General features: G+C 37.2%; 1 pseudogene; it reads right to left on the bottom strand.

The window, feature by feature from the left end:
• Positions 1-19009: 19009 nt before the first annotated feature.
• On the bottom strand, positions 19010-19357 carry LOC102862204 (annotated as a pseudogene).
• Between the last annotated feature and the right edge of the window lie 709 nt (positions 19358-20066).

Raw genomic sequence — 20066 nt, 5'->3', positions numbered from 1 at the left:
TGAGTGCAGCAATGGGCTCAAGTGTGTCATAGATGATGAGGATGGTATAAGACAGAACAGAGTTCAAGCCTGTTGTTTGTAGGGTCGCAAGTCATACTCATCATGATGGAACCTCATAATGATAATCTTTATGAAAGAGCTCTGGTGATTTGGTGGTAAGGAGTTGTCCTGAAACCAAAAGCTACATCGTTCAAATTCATCAGCTGCTGAGTGAGAGAAAAATGAAGTTTCTTCTCTTGTAATTAACTGCCTCTGAAAACCTGCTGGAGTGGCAGTGATGAGTAGGCCCCAACTTTGTGGTACAAAACAACAGCATTCTTTATGAAAGCTATCTGCTACATATTTCTCCTGCAGAATAACTGGCAAGGTCACATGCTCTACCTTTAAATTGGCTACTTAATGCTTTAACAACTGTGCCATTAGGGTATTGGTTATTACCCTAATTGGATAATAACCAGGTAAGAACCAAGGTATTGGTATTACCTGGTTATTATCATGTTTTGATAATAAGTCAGGTCATATAACACGTTGTTGACTACCTTCGAGTCGAGCACGACTCATAGTGACCCTATGAACAATGGCCTGAAGCCTTTCTATAACTATTGACATTTATCGAAGTTCATAAAGTTTCCAGAGGCATGTTGTTAGGAAGTGGATGCCACTCCTGCTTCCAAATGGCTTTAACATAAAACAATAGTATATAAGACAGTAAGATGGTATTATTGTGGTAATAATTTATGAAACTTGAGAGGGGGTCTAATTAGGACTATGGTAAGCATTAATGTAAGCCACCAGTCTTTTAAAACTATAAGGTAAAAGTCATTAATCAGTAAAACTGACAGAAGATCCCAGATTCCATAAACACTTCAATTTTTTTAGAGCAGCTCTCAAGAGGAAGCATTGTCTTAAAAATTATTTATGTCCTTGGGCAGCACCGAAGTGCATGGACTGAAAATAGTACTCACTTATAAGCCAATGGCTAATTTCATTATGATAAATAAAAAATTTAACTAGCTTCAAATATGGTTCTTTCTCTCTCATTCTTACACACACACACACACACACACACACACACGGTATTAACACTCTTAATTCAGAGTGTTATTTATTCTCATGTATACTTACTTATCTATTAGGGACCTCTCCAAAGTACTGAAGAGCAATGGTGTCTCTCTGGAGACTAAGGTGCATCTGATACAGGCCATGGTCTTTGGAATCACTTGGTATGCATCAGAGAGTTGGACAATGACCAAGGAGGACAGAAGGAGAATTGATGTCTTTGAGCTGTGGTGCTGGAAAGAGTATTGAGAGTACCATGGACTGCCAGGAAAACAAAGAATTTCATCCTGGAAAGGGTTAAACCGGGTGGTTCTCAAGGATTCTGAGGCTCTGTCTAACATACTTTGGACATGTTGTAAGAAGAAACCGGTCCTTGGAGAAGGACATCATGCTTGGGAGGGTGGAGGGACAGCGCAGGAGGGGAAGGCCCTCTATGAGGAGGATTGATTCATTGACTGGGGTAATCGGGATGGGAGTGTCAGAGACAGTGTGATTGGCACAAGACAGAGCAGAGTGTAGGGCTGTTGTACATAGGGTCGCTATGAGTCACAAGTGACTCGACGTCACATAACAACAAAACAACATACTTAAGTGGAATGAAAAGTTTCAAAACTAAAGAAAGATGAATTACTATTGTATCTGTGGAAATTATTTTCACAAGTCATTACTCATGCGTGCCTATAGAAAAACGAGATAAGTAGGTCTACTAGACTTGGAAAAACCAGCTTTGAGGTTGAAATACTGGCTCTACTGGATAATAAGGGACATTTCTCTCTCTCATTGCCATCACAGAGGAGAAGGATGGGAACTCTCTGTCCATGAGATTTGTTTTTGTTATTGTTGTTGTTGCTGTTATGTGACGTTGAATCACCTGCGATTCATAGTGACCTATGCACACCAGCCCTAAATCCTGCTCTATCCCATGCCAATCTTATTGTCTCCAACATAACTATCCGATTACCTCAGTGACTGAATCAATCCATCTCATCGAGGGTCTTCCTCTACTGCACTGTCCCTCTATCCTCCCAAGCATGATGTCCCTCTCCAAGGTCTAATTCCTCCTTGCAACATGTCCAGACTATGTCAGATGAAGCTTCATAATTATTGCTTCCAAGGTGCAGCCTGATTTCACTCTCTCCAGGACAAAATTGTTTGTTCTCGTAGCAGTCAATGATATATTCAATACTCTTCTCCAGCACCACAGCTCAAAGGCATCAACTCTCCCTGTATCATCTCTAATCATCGCCCAGCTCTCTGATGCATAGCAATTAATTGCAAAAACTTAGTCTCCAGACTGATATGATTGCTCTTCAGTACTTTGGAGAGGTCTCTAACAGCAGAATTTCCCAATGTAAGTTGTCTTTTAATTTTCTGGCTGCTAGTACCAAGATTGCTGATTCTTGAACCAAGCAAACTGAAGCTGTCAACAATCTCAATCTCTACACTGTCTATCATGATGCTGTCAATTAGCCCAGTGATGAGAATCTTTGTTTTCTTGATGCTGAGCTTCAATCCGTATTGACGTCTATAGTCCTTGACCTTGTGCAGCAAGTTCTTCAGGTTCTCCTCAGTTTCAGCAAGCAGGATTGTGTCATCTGCATAATGCAGATTGTTCATGAGCCTACATCCAATCCTGATGCCACACTTCTCGTCATAAAGTCCAGCCTCCTGGATAATCCGTTCCATATATAGATTGAAAAGATATGGAGATAGGACACATCCTTGATGCACACCCTTCCCAATTTTGAACCATGCAGTGTCTCCTTGCTCTGTTCTGACAACTGCCTCCTGGTCCAAGTATAGGTTTCACATATGCACAATCAAGGTTTCTGAGAGTCCTATTGTTCTCAGAGTCAGCCATGGTTCGTTGTGATCCACACAGTCAAATGCCGTTGCATAGTAAATGAAATACAGATAGACATTCCTATGGTCCGCTCTGCTCTCAGCCAAGATCCATCTGATATTACCTATAATATCCACAGTGTCACGCCCTCTTCTAAACCCAGCCTGGACTTCCGGCAGTTCTCTGCTGATGTGCTGTTGCAGTTGTTTTTGGGTAATCTTCAGCAGAATCTTACTTGCATGTGATATGATATTGTTCGATAATCCCACACTCTGTGGGATCACCTTTCTTTGGAATGGGAACAAATATAGATCTCTTCCAGTCAATTAGCCAAGTGGTTGTGCCAGATTTCTAGGCACAACTTGGTGAGCACATCTAGGGCACCATTTGTTTATTGAAATATGTCAATCGGTTTGCCATCAATTCCTGGGGTCTTGTTTTTTACCAATTCTTTTAGAGCAGATTGAACTTCTTCCTTCATCACCATAGGCTCTTGCTCATATATTGTTTAATGACATTCTTTTGTGTCCTCCAATTTCTTTTGGTACCATCACTCTGTATACTCTTTCCATCTTCTTTTAATGCTTTCTGAATCATTTAATATTCTGCCCAAATATAAACCCTATGGAGGGAAGGTCTGCTATGGGTCAATTCTGACTCTATTGAACATAAGAACATTGGCATCAAGTGATAACCAACAATACCTAGCTGTCCATTGGGTTTCCTACACTGTAAATTGTACAAGTGGAAATTCTCCATCTTTTGACTATTGAACTCCTATAAAATTTGAAACACCAGAGGGGCACAGCTTTTGAATTAGATGTATAACTCCCGAAAAACTAGGCCACTAGAGCACCTTATGTAAATTTAGTGACCTTATAAAATGTCTTGTAATTTCTGAGTTTCCTCTTTGGTAAAAGAGTGGAGGCATTTCCAACTTGATAGGAAGAAATTAAAGATGAAATAAAAAGAATTAGGAAAAAGTGAGTTATTAGGAATCGATGAAATATCAATTTTTAAGCATTTTAGCAAAATAAATGCAGACTATAATCCTCAAGCTATACCAGGAAATTTGGAGGATAGCTACCTGGCCATTTGCCTGGAAAAGATCCATATTTGTTTTATTCCAAAAATTTTGATTCAATAAAATTTGGAAAATATAAAACACTGTCATTAATATCTTATGCAAGTAAAATTTTGCTGAAGATTATTTAAAAATTGTTAAACAGTACAAAGTTAAAATTGACAGGGAACTGCCAGAGATACAGGCTGGATTTAAAAGAGGCTGCGGCACAAGTGATATCATGGCTGATGTCAGATGGACCTTGACTGAAAAGAGAGAATATCAATTGAATGTCTATCTATATCTTATTGACAATGTAAACACATTTGATTGTGTAGATAATAATAAATTATAATGACTATTGAGGAGAATGGGAATTCTAGAACACTTAAATATGCTCATGTGTAACCTGTATCTAGACCAAGAAGCTGTTTTATATAAGCGATCAAACTCTGTGTAGTTTAAATTCAGCAAAGATGTGCATCAAGGCTGTATACTTTCTCCGTTCATATCCAAATTCTATGTAGAACAAATCAGTTGAGTAGCTGGACTTAATGAAAAGAATGTGTCATCAGAATTGGAGGAAGGTTCATTAACAAACTCCATTATGTAGATACCACAACCATGCTTGTTGAAAGTGAGGAGAATATGAAACACATGCTACAGAGGATCAAAAAATATAGCCTTCACTATGGGTTAAATCTCAATATTAACAAAATTCCTCACCACCAGGCCAATAGATAATATTATAAGAGATGGAGAAGAGAAATTGTCAATCATCTCATCTTGCTTGGATCCACTATCAACACCTTTGGCACCAGCAGTTAAGAAATCAAAAGACATATTGCACTGGAAAGGTTTTGCTATCAGGCCTTCTTCAAAGTTCTATAGAGCAATGCATAATTATACAAACTAAACTGCAGTTGATCTAAACCATGAACTTTTATTGTTCTCTGTCAGTGGGTAGCAACAACACCCTTATAAGGGTAAGCATAATGAAGAAACACTTTATTTGGGGTTAGAGTGTACTTATATGCAGGCGAGTAAACAGAAAGACAGGATGGGGTGGATCTGTAGATGTAGAGTATGTGGATTTGGACAGGAGCACCTCAATGCAGTGCAGACCACTCCCAGCTCAATGGATGTGGTAGCCATATTCCTAGGTGGAGAGCTTTCTCAGTAAGCACAACCAAACACAGGAGTGCTTTCTCTATCTTGTATTAAGGGATGATATGAGTCAGATAGGCTTGCTGTTATCCAGAGCTAGGCAATCTCCTTCCCAACAGTCCCCAAAAATCTTTGCAATTACTGGCTATGCATCTGAAAGTTGGACAATGACTACAGATTACAGAGGAAGAACTGATGCTGTTGAGATTTGGTGAATAGCCTATGAACTTTGTCGAAAAGACAAACAAGTATATCTTGGAAAAGGTGCAGCCAGCATGTTTTTCTGGAAGGAAAAATAGTGAAGCTCTGTCTCATATACTTTCTACCAGTTGTTAAGATGCGCCAGTCCTTTTTAAATGGCATTATACCTGAAAATGTGAAAAGTCAATTAAGAATAATTCGGTCTCTGGGTTAGCAGCACCCCATCTTACTTACTATGACACCAAAGCTCCTTTCAACGTAACACAGCCACTCAGAATTACTAATCAAAACAACACACACATTTTTTTCTCCCAAATCTGAAGGTAGTTATTTCTAATTAATATGCTTTTTCATGTTGTTAGTAAGTGCCCTTGGATCATAGTGACCCTGTGAACAAAAGATCTGAACCTGGCCTTATCCTGAGCCATCTTTATGATCTCCTCTTTGCTTAAGTCCGGTGTTGCAGTCACTGTGTCAAAACACCTTTTTTAAAGTCTCCTTTCTTTTCCAGCATGTTATCCTTTCCCCCTCCTGATAGCATGCCCAAATTGCATGTGATAGACTTTCACCATCTTTGCCTCTAAGGAACATCATGGTTACTATTCCCAAGTAGATTTATTTATATTTTGGCGATTCCTTGTATGTTCAACACTCTTTATACCACAATTCAAAGGCATAAATTATTCTTTGATCATCCTTGTTTGTTGTCCAACTTTCAGATGCTTAAAAAACAGTTAAAAATAATATGACTTGGATCAGACACTCTTTAAAGAGCTTCTTAATAAATAAATTCCAGAGAATTCTAGTAAATCATAAAGTGGAGGTAGGGGTAGTGGATGTTAAATTTGTTAATACACTTGAAATGCATATAAACAGCTTACTCTTAAAATATAAATGTTAAGCAAGTCCTAAAGTGTGGTTTATGCTAGCCCAAATCTTTTGTCATCAATTACGATGAAGTAAGTTAAGCTTATTCTGGTGTTAGTTTGGATTATTTTTTTTTCTCCAAGCTGTGTAGTAGCAATATTAATAAAAGAGTTTTTCATTTCCTTTCTAAGTATATGATAACTAAGCATTTATTTCTATTTTGCCTATAAGAGTAGTGGTTTTGGCTCTAGGTTGATCTTTAAGGTTATTTTAAAATATAATATTGTCAATATTTTTACTTACCTAAGAAATATAATCGGCATTTAACTATTAAAGATAAATTATTCAAAAAAAGAGGAAAAAAATATTAATTATTCAAAATTATATATATATATAGCAAGATAAGTCATCTATTTTTATTTCATAGAAACTTGGTAGAAACATTATAGCTCTGAGTCCTTTAATCATATGATTACTCATGCCTTAAGAATCTTCCAAAGCACAGTTTTGAATGTGTCATTTCCATTTGATGATGGATTATCCAGTTAATGATCAGCAGTTAAATTTAAATGATAATTTAATATCAAGTAATTTGTTTCTCTCCATCACTTGCCTTTAAGACTTCCTTACTATGATGGCTTACATATTGCTAGAATGTAAAGAAAGATATATTGTTGTTGTTACTGTTGTTATGTGGTGTTGAGTCACCTGCAACTCATAGAGACCCTATGTACAACAGCCCTAAACCTGCTCTATCCCTTGTCAATCTTATTGTCTCTGACACACCTACCACCATTACCCCAGTTACTGAATCAATCCATCTCATGGAGTCTTCCTCTCCTGCACTGTCCCTCCACCCTCCCAAGCATGACATCCCTCTCCAAGGACTCATCCTGCCTTGCAACATGTTCAAAGTATGTCAAATGAAGCTTCAGAATACTTGCTTCCAAACAGCAGACTTGCCTCACCCTCTCTAGGACGAAAGAAAGACATATGCTACAGGTATTTTAGGAACTCTGTGGCCTAGTGGCAAGAAGTTGTGCTGCAATCTGAAAGGTGTGTTGTTTGAGGACATTAGCTGCTCTGTGAGAGAGGGATAGGCAATCTCCTCCTGTGTAATTAATTGCCTCTGAAAACCCACCAGAGTGTCATTTATGGGTCAGTTCCAACTCTACAGCATACAACAATAAGAACAATAGGCATTTTAATTAACAGTAAGATCAGACACCATGGTGGTCTGGTTTCAGTGGAGCTTCTAGACTGAAATGGAATAAGAACAGGACAAACCACCCATTTCTGAAACAATAGCCCTCAAAAATTCCAAGAATACCTGCAGAACAGTGTCTGATGTGGAGCAGTTAAACAACCCCTCAAGTTGGAAGGCACTCAAAATTAACTGGAAGCTATTTTCTCAAAGTATAATCAACTATAAAGATAAAACGATAACCCATTAGAGAGGTTAAAAGTTAAGAAAACAATATTATCTTGATTTCTTCAGCTACGTGAAAATAAAGCTTTCACTCAATGAACGAACTTTATTTGCTGATGTGGTATGACTCAATATAAAGAGAAAAAGTTACTAACATTCATTAATGATTGGAACATGAAATATATGAAGAATGAATCTAAAGTTAATTGGAAGTTGTAAAAAATAAAATGAGACCATAGAGATTGAAGCTTGAGACCTTAATGAGCTGGGATAAATTGGTATTGGTCATTTTGAATGAGATAACCATATAAACTACTGTTCCGGGAATGACAAATAAAAGAGGAATGGTGTTCTATTAATTAGTCAAAAAGAACATTTCAAGATTTACCTAAAAGTAAAATGCTATCAGTGATAGATTAATGGCTATGAGAATAAAGGGAAATGTATTAATACAACCAAATTTCAAATAAAGGGAGCTCCAGTGGCCTAGGAGTAAAGGGTTGTCCTGCCAACACAAAAGCATGTGGTTCAAATCTATCAGCTGATCCACAGGAAAAAGATGAACCATTTCCTTCCATGTAGTTTACAGCCTCTGAAAACTCACTGGCGAGGCAGCTGGGAATCAGCTGCTGAGTTCCAACTCAATAGTACAGAACAAAAACAATCAAACACACGTACAATGTATTAAAATGAAATACTACAAAATGAGGGTTTCTATAGACTTCTGAAGTTTGATATTGTTCTAACAAACAATCAGAATGTGTTAAAAAATGGTCATTTGAATGCAAAACTTGGAAACAAAAAGATTTTTAGTTGGAAAATATGGCCTCCTTGAGAGAAATGAGGCCGAAGATCACATGATAGAATTTTGTACCTTTTTTTTTAATTGCAGATATCTCTTTTAAAAAACAGTTATACATAGCAATGGTACACATGAATCTTTCCTAGTTGTTTATGTTGTTTTTGTTGTTAGGTGCCAAAGAGTCATAGAAGACTCATAGCGACCCTATGAACAAAAGGCCTGAGCACTGTTCGTACATAGAGTTTCCAGAGGCAAGCCATTTTGGAAGTGGATGCCACTCCTGCTTCCAGGCTTGTTTTAGTCAGGAAGCTCCAGCAAATGCTGTCCACCATGGGTAACCATTACCACATTTGGCACATCAGTGTCCCAGTGTTCACCATCAAAGCAACCACGAGTTACCTCTGTACAACAATGCATAGACCAGTGCTATACCACCTAGAAGAATGTTTGACAGGAAAACAATTTGAACCTGGCCTAAGGGCCGCAGATTAAAGTCATCCCCCTACAGCTTGGTAGCATAACTTTCTGTCCACTAGGCCATTGTATCTCTCTCTATGTCATCGTTGTTTATACAGGAATAAAATTTACTATATATTCAGAAAGCAACTGTGTAAAAAGACTAATATCAATAATCAGAAGAAGGCTAGGGACCAGATGTGGAACAGAAAATCAATTATTCAAATTGAAGGTGAAGAAAATTAAGATAAATCCATGAGAGCCAAAATATGACTTTGAGGTTACTCATATGAATTTCAATATCATCTCAAGAATATATTTGAAATGTTGAGTACAAGCAACTGAGGCCAGACAAGTTGTAGTATGACATTAAGTATAGCATCCATGAAGAAACCAAAAGTACATTAGAAAGAGGAGAAAGAAAAGGAAAAAGTGAATGTCAGTAGAGACCCTGAAAGTTGTCCATAATTAAAATCCTTGGTAGCATCAGTCAAGGAAACAAAATACATATTGCACTGGAAATATGTTGCTAAGGACCTCTCTAAGGTGTAAAGGAACAAAAATCTCAGTTTAAAGACTAAGGTACATCTGATTCAAGCCATGCTCTTTTCTATTACTTGCTATGAGTCTGAAGGTTGGAAAGTGACTAAGGATGATAGAAGAAGCATCAATGACTTTCTGTTGTGGCACTGGCAAAAAGTCCTGACTATCCCATGGCCTGCTAAAGGAAAAAAGAAATTTGTCTTTGAGAAAGTGTAACCATGATGTTCCTTGGAGGCAAAAATGGTAAAACTTTGTCTAATATATTTTGGGACTGTTGTTAGGAGAGGTCAGTCCTTGGAAAAGGACATCATAGTTGTAAAGGTAGAGTATCAGTGAAGGAGAGGAAGACCCACAATCAGATGAACTGGCACAGTGACTCTAACAATGGACATAATACATCCAAGATGCTGAGGATGGCAGAGGTTAGGACAGGGTACAAATCCATTGTTTATAGGGTAACTCTGAGTTGGAGTTGACTCAACAGCAGCTAACAACAACAAGCAAAAGGGAAGCAATAATGAATTAAGACAACTTAACAGAAGATTTAAAACATACCATCTAAAAGCATATACAATATATATTTTTATAAAATAAAATATTATTGCATTTTATAATATACAAAGCGAAACATTAGAATTAAATGTGAAAAAGCCTGGAGTTCTAAAACCCAAATTAAAATACATAGAATTTCTCAAGCTGAAAGAACTGAAGAAAAATGTCAAGCCTCAAAATGAAGTATGAAACAGTCTATCAGCAAAATATTGAATGATATAGAAAACACCCAGAGGAGATAAAAAGAATAACACTGTTGTTGATTGCTTTGTAGTTGAGCACGACTCATAGTGACCTTATGAACAAAAGGCCTAAAACCCCTACCAAAACCCAAATTGAGTGACTGAAGCAAATGGGAAAAGTAGAATATGTTCAAGAACCACTGGGATTGAAGTAATCAGCTACCTGGTCAACAGGCTGGAAGAGACCCATACTTGCATTCAGATAAAAAAGGTTATCCAATAGAATTTGGAAATTATTTAACAATATCATTGCTATCACATGCAAATAAAATTTTGTTAAAGATTTTTTGAAACTAGCTGGAGCAGAACATTGACAGGGAGCATTGAAATTCAAATTAGATTAAGATGAGACTATAGAACTAGGAACATCAATTGCTGATGTCAGACAAAACTTGGCTGAAAGTAGAGAATACCAAACATTTATTTACTTGTATTTTATTGACTCTGAAAAGGAATTTGGTTTCACAAATCATAATAAATAATGCATAATATTGATAAGAATGAGGATGCCAGAACTTTTAACTGTGGTTATGAAAAACCTGTACGTAGACCAAGAAGCATTCATTCAAGTGGAACTTGGAGATATCTCACAGTTTATAACTTAAAAAGATGTAAGCCAGGGTTTCACACTTTCATAGATCACACCTATTTAACCTGTATGATGTTGTTGTTGTCATTGTTGTTATGGGCCATCGAGTCACCTGTGACTCATAGTCACCCCAATGTACACTAACTCTGAAACCTGCCCTAGTCTGATCCAGTCTCATCATCTCCGACAGACCTAATACCATTTCTCCAGTCATGAGTCACTCTATGTCATCCTGAGTCTTCCTCTTCTGTGTTGTTCCTCCACCCTTGTAAGAAGGATGTCTCCCTCCCAGAACCGGTCCTTCCTGGCCATGTGCCCAAAATATGTAAGAAGAAGCCTCAAAATTCTTGCCTCCAGGGAGCAGCCTGGTTTCACTCTCTCCAGCACAGACCTGTTTGTTCTCCTGGCAGTTCATGGTATGAACACTTTTCTCCAGCATGACAGCTCAAAGGCATCAATCCTTCTCCTCATCATTAGCCATTATCCAGCTCTCTAGTGGATAATAAGTAATTGCAAAGACCATGGCCTGGATCAGGCACATCTTAGTCTCCAGAATGACATAGTTGCTGTTCAGTACTCTAGAATGGTCCCTGACAATAGACTTTTCCTGTGAAATTTGTCTTTTGATTTCCTGACTGCTGGTGCCAAGGGTGTTGATTGTGGAACCAAGCAAGCTGTAGTTATCAACAGTCTCAATCTTTTTTTCCATCTATTAGGAAGCTAACAAAGGATAGTCCCAGTGGTGAGAATCTTTGTTTTCTTGATGTTCAGCTTCAATCCATATTGAAGACTACAGTTCTTGACATTCTGCAGCAAATACCTCATATTCTTTCAGTTTTAGCAATCAAGGTTGGGTGTCTGCATGATGCAAGTTGTTGATGAGTCTTACTTCCTTCTGATGCCACATTTCTCCTCACAGAGTCTAGCCTCCAGAATTATCTGTTCTGCCTATAGATTGAAGATGTGTGGAGTTAAGAAGCATCTTTGATGCACATCTTTCCTAATCCTGAACCATGAGTATTTCCTTGCTCTGTCCTAATTACTAGTTCCTGGTCCAAATATAGGTTTCACATGAGCACAATTAAGTGTTTTCGAATTCTCTTCTTCTCAAGGTTAGCTACAATTTGTTGGGATCCACACAATCAAATGCATTTGCACAGATAATGAAACATGGATAGACATTCCTCTAGTACTCTCTGATTCCAGCCAAGATCCATCTAAAATTGGCTATGATGTCCTTAGTGCCACAGATTCTTCTAAACCCAGACTTCATATCTGGCAGTCCTTGGCTGATATACCATTCTAGTCATTTCTGGATAATCTTCACCAGGATATTTCTTGCATGTGATATTTGTGGTTGTTGTTGTTAAGTGTTGTTGAACCATAGACAACTCAGTGACCCTATGAATGAAGGACCTAAACACTTGTATAATTTTCCTCGTTTCTCCAAGTTCACAGAGTTTCCAGAGGCAAGCTATTTCAGAAGTGGATGCCACTCCTGCATCCAACCTTGTTTTAATTGAGAAATTCCACAAAACACTGTCCACCATGGGTAACCATTATTGCATTTGACACAGCAGTGTCACAGTGTTTAGCATCACCGCAACCACAAATTACCTCTGTATAGCAAATGGACAGACAAGTGCTATACCACTTAGAAGAATGTTTGACCAGAAACAATTAAAACCAGGTCTGAGGGCTGCAGATTAAAATCACCAACCTTTGACTTGGTAGTATAACTTCCTATTCACTAGGGCAACAGAGTTCTATGTTGTTGTTGTTATTGTTGTTAAGTACTGTCAAGTCATAGACCACTCATAGTAACCCTATGAACAAAAGACCTCAACACTTGTATAACTTTCATCATTTCTCCAAAGTCATGGAGTTTCCAGAGGCAAGCTATTCCAGAAGTGGATGTCACTCCTGCTTCCAAGCTTGTTTAATCAGAGAGCTCCTCCAAACACTGTCCACCATGGGTAAACATTATTGCATTTGACTTATCAGTGTCACAGTGTTTAGCATCACAGCAATGAGTTACTTCTGTACAACAAATGGACAGATCAGTGGACAGATAAATGGACAGGTCCACTTAGAAGAATTTTTGACCAAAAGCAAATAAAACCATGTCTGAGGTCTGCAGATTAAAATCACACACCTTTGGAGCGAATCAAATCAACTCACACCCATTGGCAAGTAAACATTCCACCCTAATCCTCACCAGAGCTAGCAAACAAACCTTTGTAGATCCCGGCTACTGCACACAACCTCCAAACTGGATTCCTTAGTAAATTCCTTAGTTCAATAATTTCCACATTCTGTTGAGTCACCTATTTTTGGAATGAAACATATATAGATCACTTTCAGTCAGTTGACCAGGTAATTGTCCTCCAGATTTCTTTAATCTGTATAGTGAGTAAATGTTTCAAGAAACTATTATATGAAGAAGAATGTGGTATCAAAACTGGAAGAAGACTCATCAACAGATAACCTAACTTTGCTTGAAGAAAAGGAAGATGTTTTGAAGCACATATTGAAGAAAATTAGACTACATCTCACCATCAAGAAAACAAAAATCCTTACAACTGTGTCAATAGGCAACATCATGATGAATGAAGAAAAGATTAAACTTTACCTAACTTTCATTTTAGTTTTATACTATCAACACACTTGGTACCAGCAATTAGAAAATCAGGAGATACTGCATTGTAAAAGTCTTCTGTTTGCCAGATTAACAACTATGCTAAGTGACAGAAAGTATATTGACTTGCTCCAATCAAGATAACAAATCTGACATGTATCTGAAATTGGATTACCATATGATTAATGTTTTAAATAATCATTGACATTTTCCAGAAACTGTTTCAAGTCTAAATATGATAGTTACTTGGGATTGTAACAAGGATCACTGTATCTGTAGGCTTAAGAGTTTAATGGTGATTCCAATACTTGTGATTCTCCATCAAAGCATATTACATGCTTTGATGGAACATTTTGATAAGGAAAGGATAATCCAGTCATTAGTTCTTTTTTTCCTCAAGGCTCTCATGGTTTCTGGCAGGAAGAGTATGAGGACTCTGTGATTTACTTTACGCATTTTACTAGAAGAGGGTACTCCTTTGAAATGGACATTATGTTTGGAAAGGTAGAGAATCAGCAAAAGAGAGGAAGACATTCAACAAGATGGATTGACACAGTTATTGTAGCAATATATTAGAAATGATGAGGATGTCACAAAATAGAACAGGATTCAGACCTGTTGTTCCTAGGGTCAACATAATTGGGCTTAACTCTTTAGTGTAAAAGGCTAAATCTTTCTACAAAGAAATTATTGTGTTCATCTTCAAATAGATAAGTTAATTGCACAGCAACATCTCCCACTTGTATTTTCAAACTACATTGGATGAAAATTATTTCCCACATCTTTACAAGTTTTTCATTACAACATTTCCAGTCTATTACTTAACGATTTAGTGAAGAACATTTTCTTTTGAGCGTTCATGAGAACAAAATTAAGAAATGATTAAAGGAATCTTCATGAAAAATGCATACCACATTTCTGTGCTACAGGTATCCAAATCCACCTCTTAAATCAACATTTGTTATCTTTTCTCATGTCATGGTAGCACGCACAGGAAATGATGATAGTATTTGACCGACTGGAGCTTCAGGCACCCAAAATCTAGCCATCGCATGCCTACTCTATGTCAATCATAACTGTTACTATTTATTTTTAGATGCCATCAAGTTGGGTCCTACTCATAAAGACCCAATATACAAAAGAGGAAAGAAAGTAGCCCATTCTTGTGTCATCCTCATAGGCATTTCTGTGTTTTAATTCATTTTACAGCCACAGTGTCAATATTTTTTTTCACAAATTCTACTTTGTCAAGAATTATTTCCTTCTCCAGAGACCAGTCCCTCCTGATAACATACTTACTATGAAGCAAAGTCACCATCCTTCCTTTATTGGTAAGGAGATATGTGATTATGCTCCTTCCAATACAGATTTGTTCTATCTGGCAGTTCTGGATACATTCAAGATTATTTGTCAACAACATATTTAAAATGCTTAATTCTTCTTTGGTGTTCTTAATTTATTGCTCATCTTAAAGATAATATGCCTTGATTATATATATCTTAGTCTTCAAAATTAAATATTGCATCTTTCAATATTTTCAATAAAGCAATACTTTCAAAAAAGCATCTTTCAATATTTTCAAGATGTCTTTTCTAATACATGTGCCCAATATGTCATTTGCTTTCTTGACTACTGTTTCCATGCAATTACAAAAACTGATGTTTGTTGGTATGTGCTTTCAAGTAGTACCTGACCCATATCTGACCTTCTAGCAGGTTTTCAGAGACAATAAATTGCACAGGAGAAGGCTGTCCATCCTTTTCTCATGGTGCAGCTGATGGATTCGAGCCACGTGCCTTTGCGTTTTCAGGGAAGCTTCTTAGCTCTAGGCTACTAGAGCTCCCTTGGGAAAAATTGATAGAAATCCTCAAATTCTTCATCTTACACTTTCATGGTATTTGAATAATGATTGTACTAACAGGACTTCCTTGCATACATATGTATCTTATTATTCACAGCATTGTACTGTAAGATAAATCTTAAGATACTTTTTTTGAAAATAAATGTCACACAATTCTTTAATAATGTGTGATATCTATCATAGTAAATCATGTGATTGTCTGACTCAAAAGGGTCAATACCAGTCCATCTTAACTCACCAAAGCGCAAGTTATCAATCTTTATGCATTACATCTCATTTTTTACAGCTTCAAATTTCCCTAGACTCAGACTTTGTACATTCCATTATTGGATGATGATGATGATGATGATTGGGTATTTGTAGCTCTTTCCCTCATTTTGACATTTTCTACGTTAGCAAATAAAGGTCCTTTATTAGATGAAAGCTTTACTCCATTTATATGAAAAAAGGCGGATCGACACAGTGACTGTATCAATGATCTCAAGTATATCAGAGATGATGGGGATGGTGCAGGATAAGCAGGATTCAGGATTGCCAATGAAAACAGCAATGTTTTCAGGCAGATCATCCCTAATCACATTTTCAGTGCCTCCCATCATCCACAAGTATTTGAAGGCTTGTTCTTTCAGAAGTGGATGGATAGTCATGCTTAGGAGTCTGGAAGTCCCACTGAAACCTGTCTACCATAGGTGACCCTGTTGGGATTTGAAATATCAGTGGCATATATCCCAGTATCACAGCAACACGTATATCACCACAGTACAGCAAAGTAACAGATGAGTCAATCTGAAACTGAAAGTGGCATCAATATTAGAAGAAGATCCATCAAAAATCTGGGTTGTGCAGATGACATAACGTGCTTACAGAAAATGAAGATTTATAGCATTTACTAAAAACTCCCAAAGTCTATGGTCAATATACATCTTAACATCAAGGAAACAAAAATCCTTACCACTGAACTATTGAGAACATTGTGATAGATGGAGAAAAGTTTGAAGTTGTCAATGATTTCATTTTACTTGGATTCACAATAAATGCCTATGGTAGCAGCAGCAGACAAGAAATCAAAAGACATGTTACACTGGAAAATTCTGATGTCAAAGATATATCGAAAGTTCCAAAAAGCAAGGATGTCAGTTTGAAGACAAAAGTATACCTGATCCAATTCATGATATTGTAGATTGTTTCCTAGAGTCCAAAAGTTCAACAACAAGTAAGGATAAGAAAGGAAGAATTGATGTCTTGGACTTTTAGTATTAGAAAAGAGTGCTGAATCTAAAATGGATTGCCAAAATAACAAATAAAATTATCTTGAAGGAAGTGCAACCAGAGTGCTCCTTAGAGGCAAGAATGGTGAAACTTCATCTCATTTATTTGGGCATATTTTCAGGAGGAACTAGTCTTTTGAGAAAGATATCATGCTTGAAAAGCCATAGGTCAGTAAAAGAGAGGATGATATTCAGTGAGCTGGACTAACATAGTGACAGCAATAATAGGCTTGCATATGGCAGAGATAATGAAGATGATGCTTGATAGAGCAAGGTTCTCACCTGTTATTCATAGTGTTACTATGAGTCATAGTTGACTTGATGGCAACAAACCACAATAACCAATTAGACCATATTAGGACTGGTGAGATTTTTTTTTAAAAATTTCTTGACGTGGAGGGGTAATCTATACTGAAGTCTTTGATCTTTTGCAGCAAGTGCTTCAAGTCCTCCTTGCTTTCAGGAGAGGTTTTGATATCTGCATAACACAGGTTTTTATAGAGTCTTCCTCTAAATGTCACACTCTTATCCATAAAGCCTGGCTTCTTATTTGTTCAGCATAATATTAAATAGGTCAGGAGAAAGGATACAATCCTGAGAACACCTTTTTTGACAGGTGAGTCATGCAGTGTTCCCTTGCTTTCTTTGGAAAATAGCTTCTTGTTGTAGGTATAAGTTTCTTTATGAACACAATTAAGTGCTTCAAGATGATCCATACAGTCAAATATACTTGTATAGTCAATAAAACACAGATATTCTTCTGGTAGTCTTTGCTTTTAGCCAAAATTCGTCAGACATTATCTATACTATCCCTAGTGCCATGGCCTCTCCTGAATCCAGCCTGCACTTCTGGCAGTTCTTGCCAATTTCTTATTCCAGTCATTTTTAAAAATTATCTTCTTCAATATTTTGTTTGCATTCTCACCACTGGACCAATTGGCAGTATCAGGCTGGATGGTGAAGAGATTGAGATTGTTCATAGAGCTACAGTTTGCTTGGCTCCACAGTCAAAATTCTTGGCACCAGTAGCCAGGAAATTAAAAGGCGCATTGCCATGGGAAAGTCTGCTGTTAGGGACCTCTCCAAAGTACTGAAGAGCAATGGTATCTCTCTGGAGACTAAGGTGCATCTGGTACAAGCCATGGTCTTTTCAATTGCTTGTTATGCATAAAAGAGTTTGACAATGACCAGGGAGGATAGAAGGAGAATTGATGCCTTTGAGCAGTGGTGCTGGAGAAGAGTATTGAGGGTAATATGGACTGCTAGGAAAACAAACAGATTCATTGTGGAAAGGGTTAAACTGGGCGGCTCCTTGGAGGCAAGGATTCTGAGGCTTCATCTAACATACTTTGGACATGTTGTAAGAAGGGACCAGTCCTTGGAGAGGGACATCATGTTTGGTAGGGTAGAGGGACAGGGCAGGAGGGGAAGGCCCTCTATGAGGTGGACTGATTCAGTGACTGGGGTAATTGGAATGGGTGTGTTGGAGACAGTGCGATTGGCACAGGACAGAGTAGAGTTTTGGGCTGTTGTACATAGGGTCGCTATGAGTCGCAAGTGACTGGAGAGCACATAGCAACAGCAACATTATATTAATTATACTGTTTGATAATTTCCATGTTCTGTTGGATCACCTTTATTAGAAATGGGAACAAACACAGATCTCTTCCAGTCAGGTGGCCAGGCAGCTGTCTTCCAAATTTCCTGGCACAGACTGTTGAGCACATACACTACTGCATCTATTAGTTGAAACACCTCAATTGATATTCCATCAAATTCATCAGATTTTCTTTTTGGCCAATGCTTTCTGTGCAGTTTGAATTCCTTCCTCCGTTACCATTGATTCTTCTTTTTTTTTTAACTGCCAATTTTATTCCTCTAAGCAATCCAGTAGTAATTTGATATTTACTTTTCTTTTTTGATAGTTGTTCATTAAGGGATTAAGTTACCTCCTTGCCCTTAAAAAGCTAGTTGCAAAACATTGAATCTTACTTACATATAAAACCTTTACTTTTTTGCATGATATGAGTAATGTTTAACATGTAAGCAAAAAGTAAAAAAAAAAAAAACACGAATGCACCATACAGAAATAAGCATAGTTAAGTATTTAATAAATGTATGTACACACACGCACACAATTTGGGATTTTCTCCTACATATGTGAACTGATACTAAACATGTCTTTTTGTAACTTGTTTTATTTTACAATATGGAACGATCACCATCAATGTATGTGTGAAACTTCCCAAAAGTAAGATAGAGCCAAAAAAATGTGTTAAATATACAAAATCCAAAGAGAGGCTGGTAACAATGACTCTAAGTAAAGAAAAATACAAACTACTGAAAGGAAATAGAAAGTCAAAGATGATGTTATCAAAATGCTAACAACAGGAAAGCAGGGGCCAGACCAGATCTTAATACCAAAGAAGTCAAGACCTAAAGCACACAGGATAAGGAGAGCTTCAAGGATGTCTTTGCTTCCAATGCATCATCACGAACTCATTTCTTACTCTTCTTATCACTTCCCTAAGCCTTTCCATCTACTCTCCTTATCATTTCTTCAGTATCAAAATACCTAACAGGACTGTGTGATTCAAAGATCTGGTCAAGCTGAGCCAGCTTTCCTCTAAGGTCTCCTGGTGCCTCTTGGCTTCTACCTTTTGCAGAAGGCTGAGGACTTCTTTCTGCCTCCTGAAGTACATCATCCAAGGCTAGTCCTCTTCAGCCTTGGGCATGTTCTGTGCCATTTCTTCATTTTATTCACAAGAATTGTGCATGTTTAGTATTTATCTAATACTTCCTTTTTTGATAAATCCTCCAAGGATCCAGGAAATGTTTCTCCCTCTTCCCTCACTTCAATGTGCCACAGTCAACCAACCAGGATTCCTTCAAACAAACAGAAGAAAATGTACTTTTCTTATTTCCAGCCAAAGGAAGTTTATCAATGATTCATAATTACATACTACTTCCTGAAAGTAGAGTAGTTCTGACATGAGGATTTGGAAGGAGAATAGGATAAGAGTGGATAGGTAATGAACATAGCACCAGGATAGATAAAGGAAAGAACTGTTTCAAATGGATAAATGATTAGGCATTATATGAACAACAGTAGTTCAGAATAAGAGGTGCATTGCAAAGAGGACTGGGGGGAGAGAGGCAATTGTGCAGTAATGAACGAATACTTAAAAAAACCAAAAAAGTGAACTGGGAGGAGGAATGGAAGGAAAGGGGGTAACAACATGTAACAATGAAAGAATAATGAAAATCTAACTTTTCTGTAAACTTTCCTTAAAATTACAATGGAAATAAAATTTTATAAAATTTAGAGGAAAGGTCAAAGTGTACATTAAAAGAGACTGAAATTTTCTAGAATACAGTAAAGCTAAAGCAAGAGGAAGAAATGATGTAGCAAAATATTTGAGGAAAAAATACAAAGAACAATTTGAGAAAGTAGAACAAAGTATTATCATTAAACGTGTAAACACG

The sequence above is a fragment of the Elephantulus edwardii genome, unplaced genomic scaffold (genome assembly GCF_000299155.1).
Source record: "Elephantulus edwardii isolate Elephantulus edwardi_28Jun2011 unplaced genomic scaffold, EleEdw1.0 scaffold00179, whole genome shotgun sequence".
NCBI lineage: Eukaryota > Metazoa > Chordata > Mammalia > Macroscelidea > Macroscelididae > Elephantulus > Elephantulus edwardii.
The sequence above is the reverse complement of the archived record's forward strand: the minus strand, read 5'-3'. Positions and strand labels throughout refer to the sequence as shown.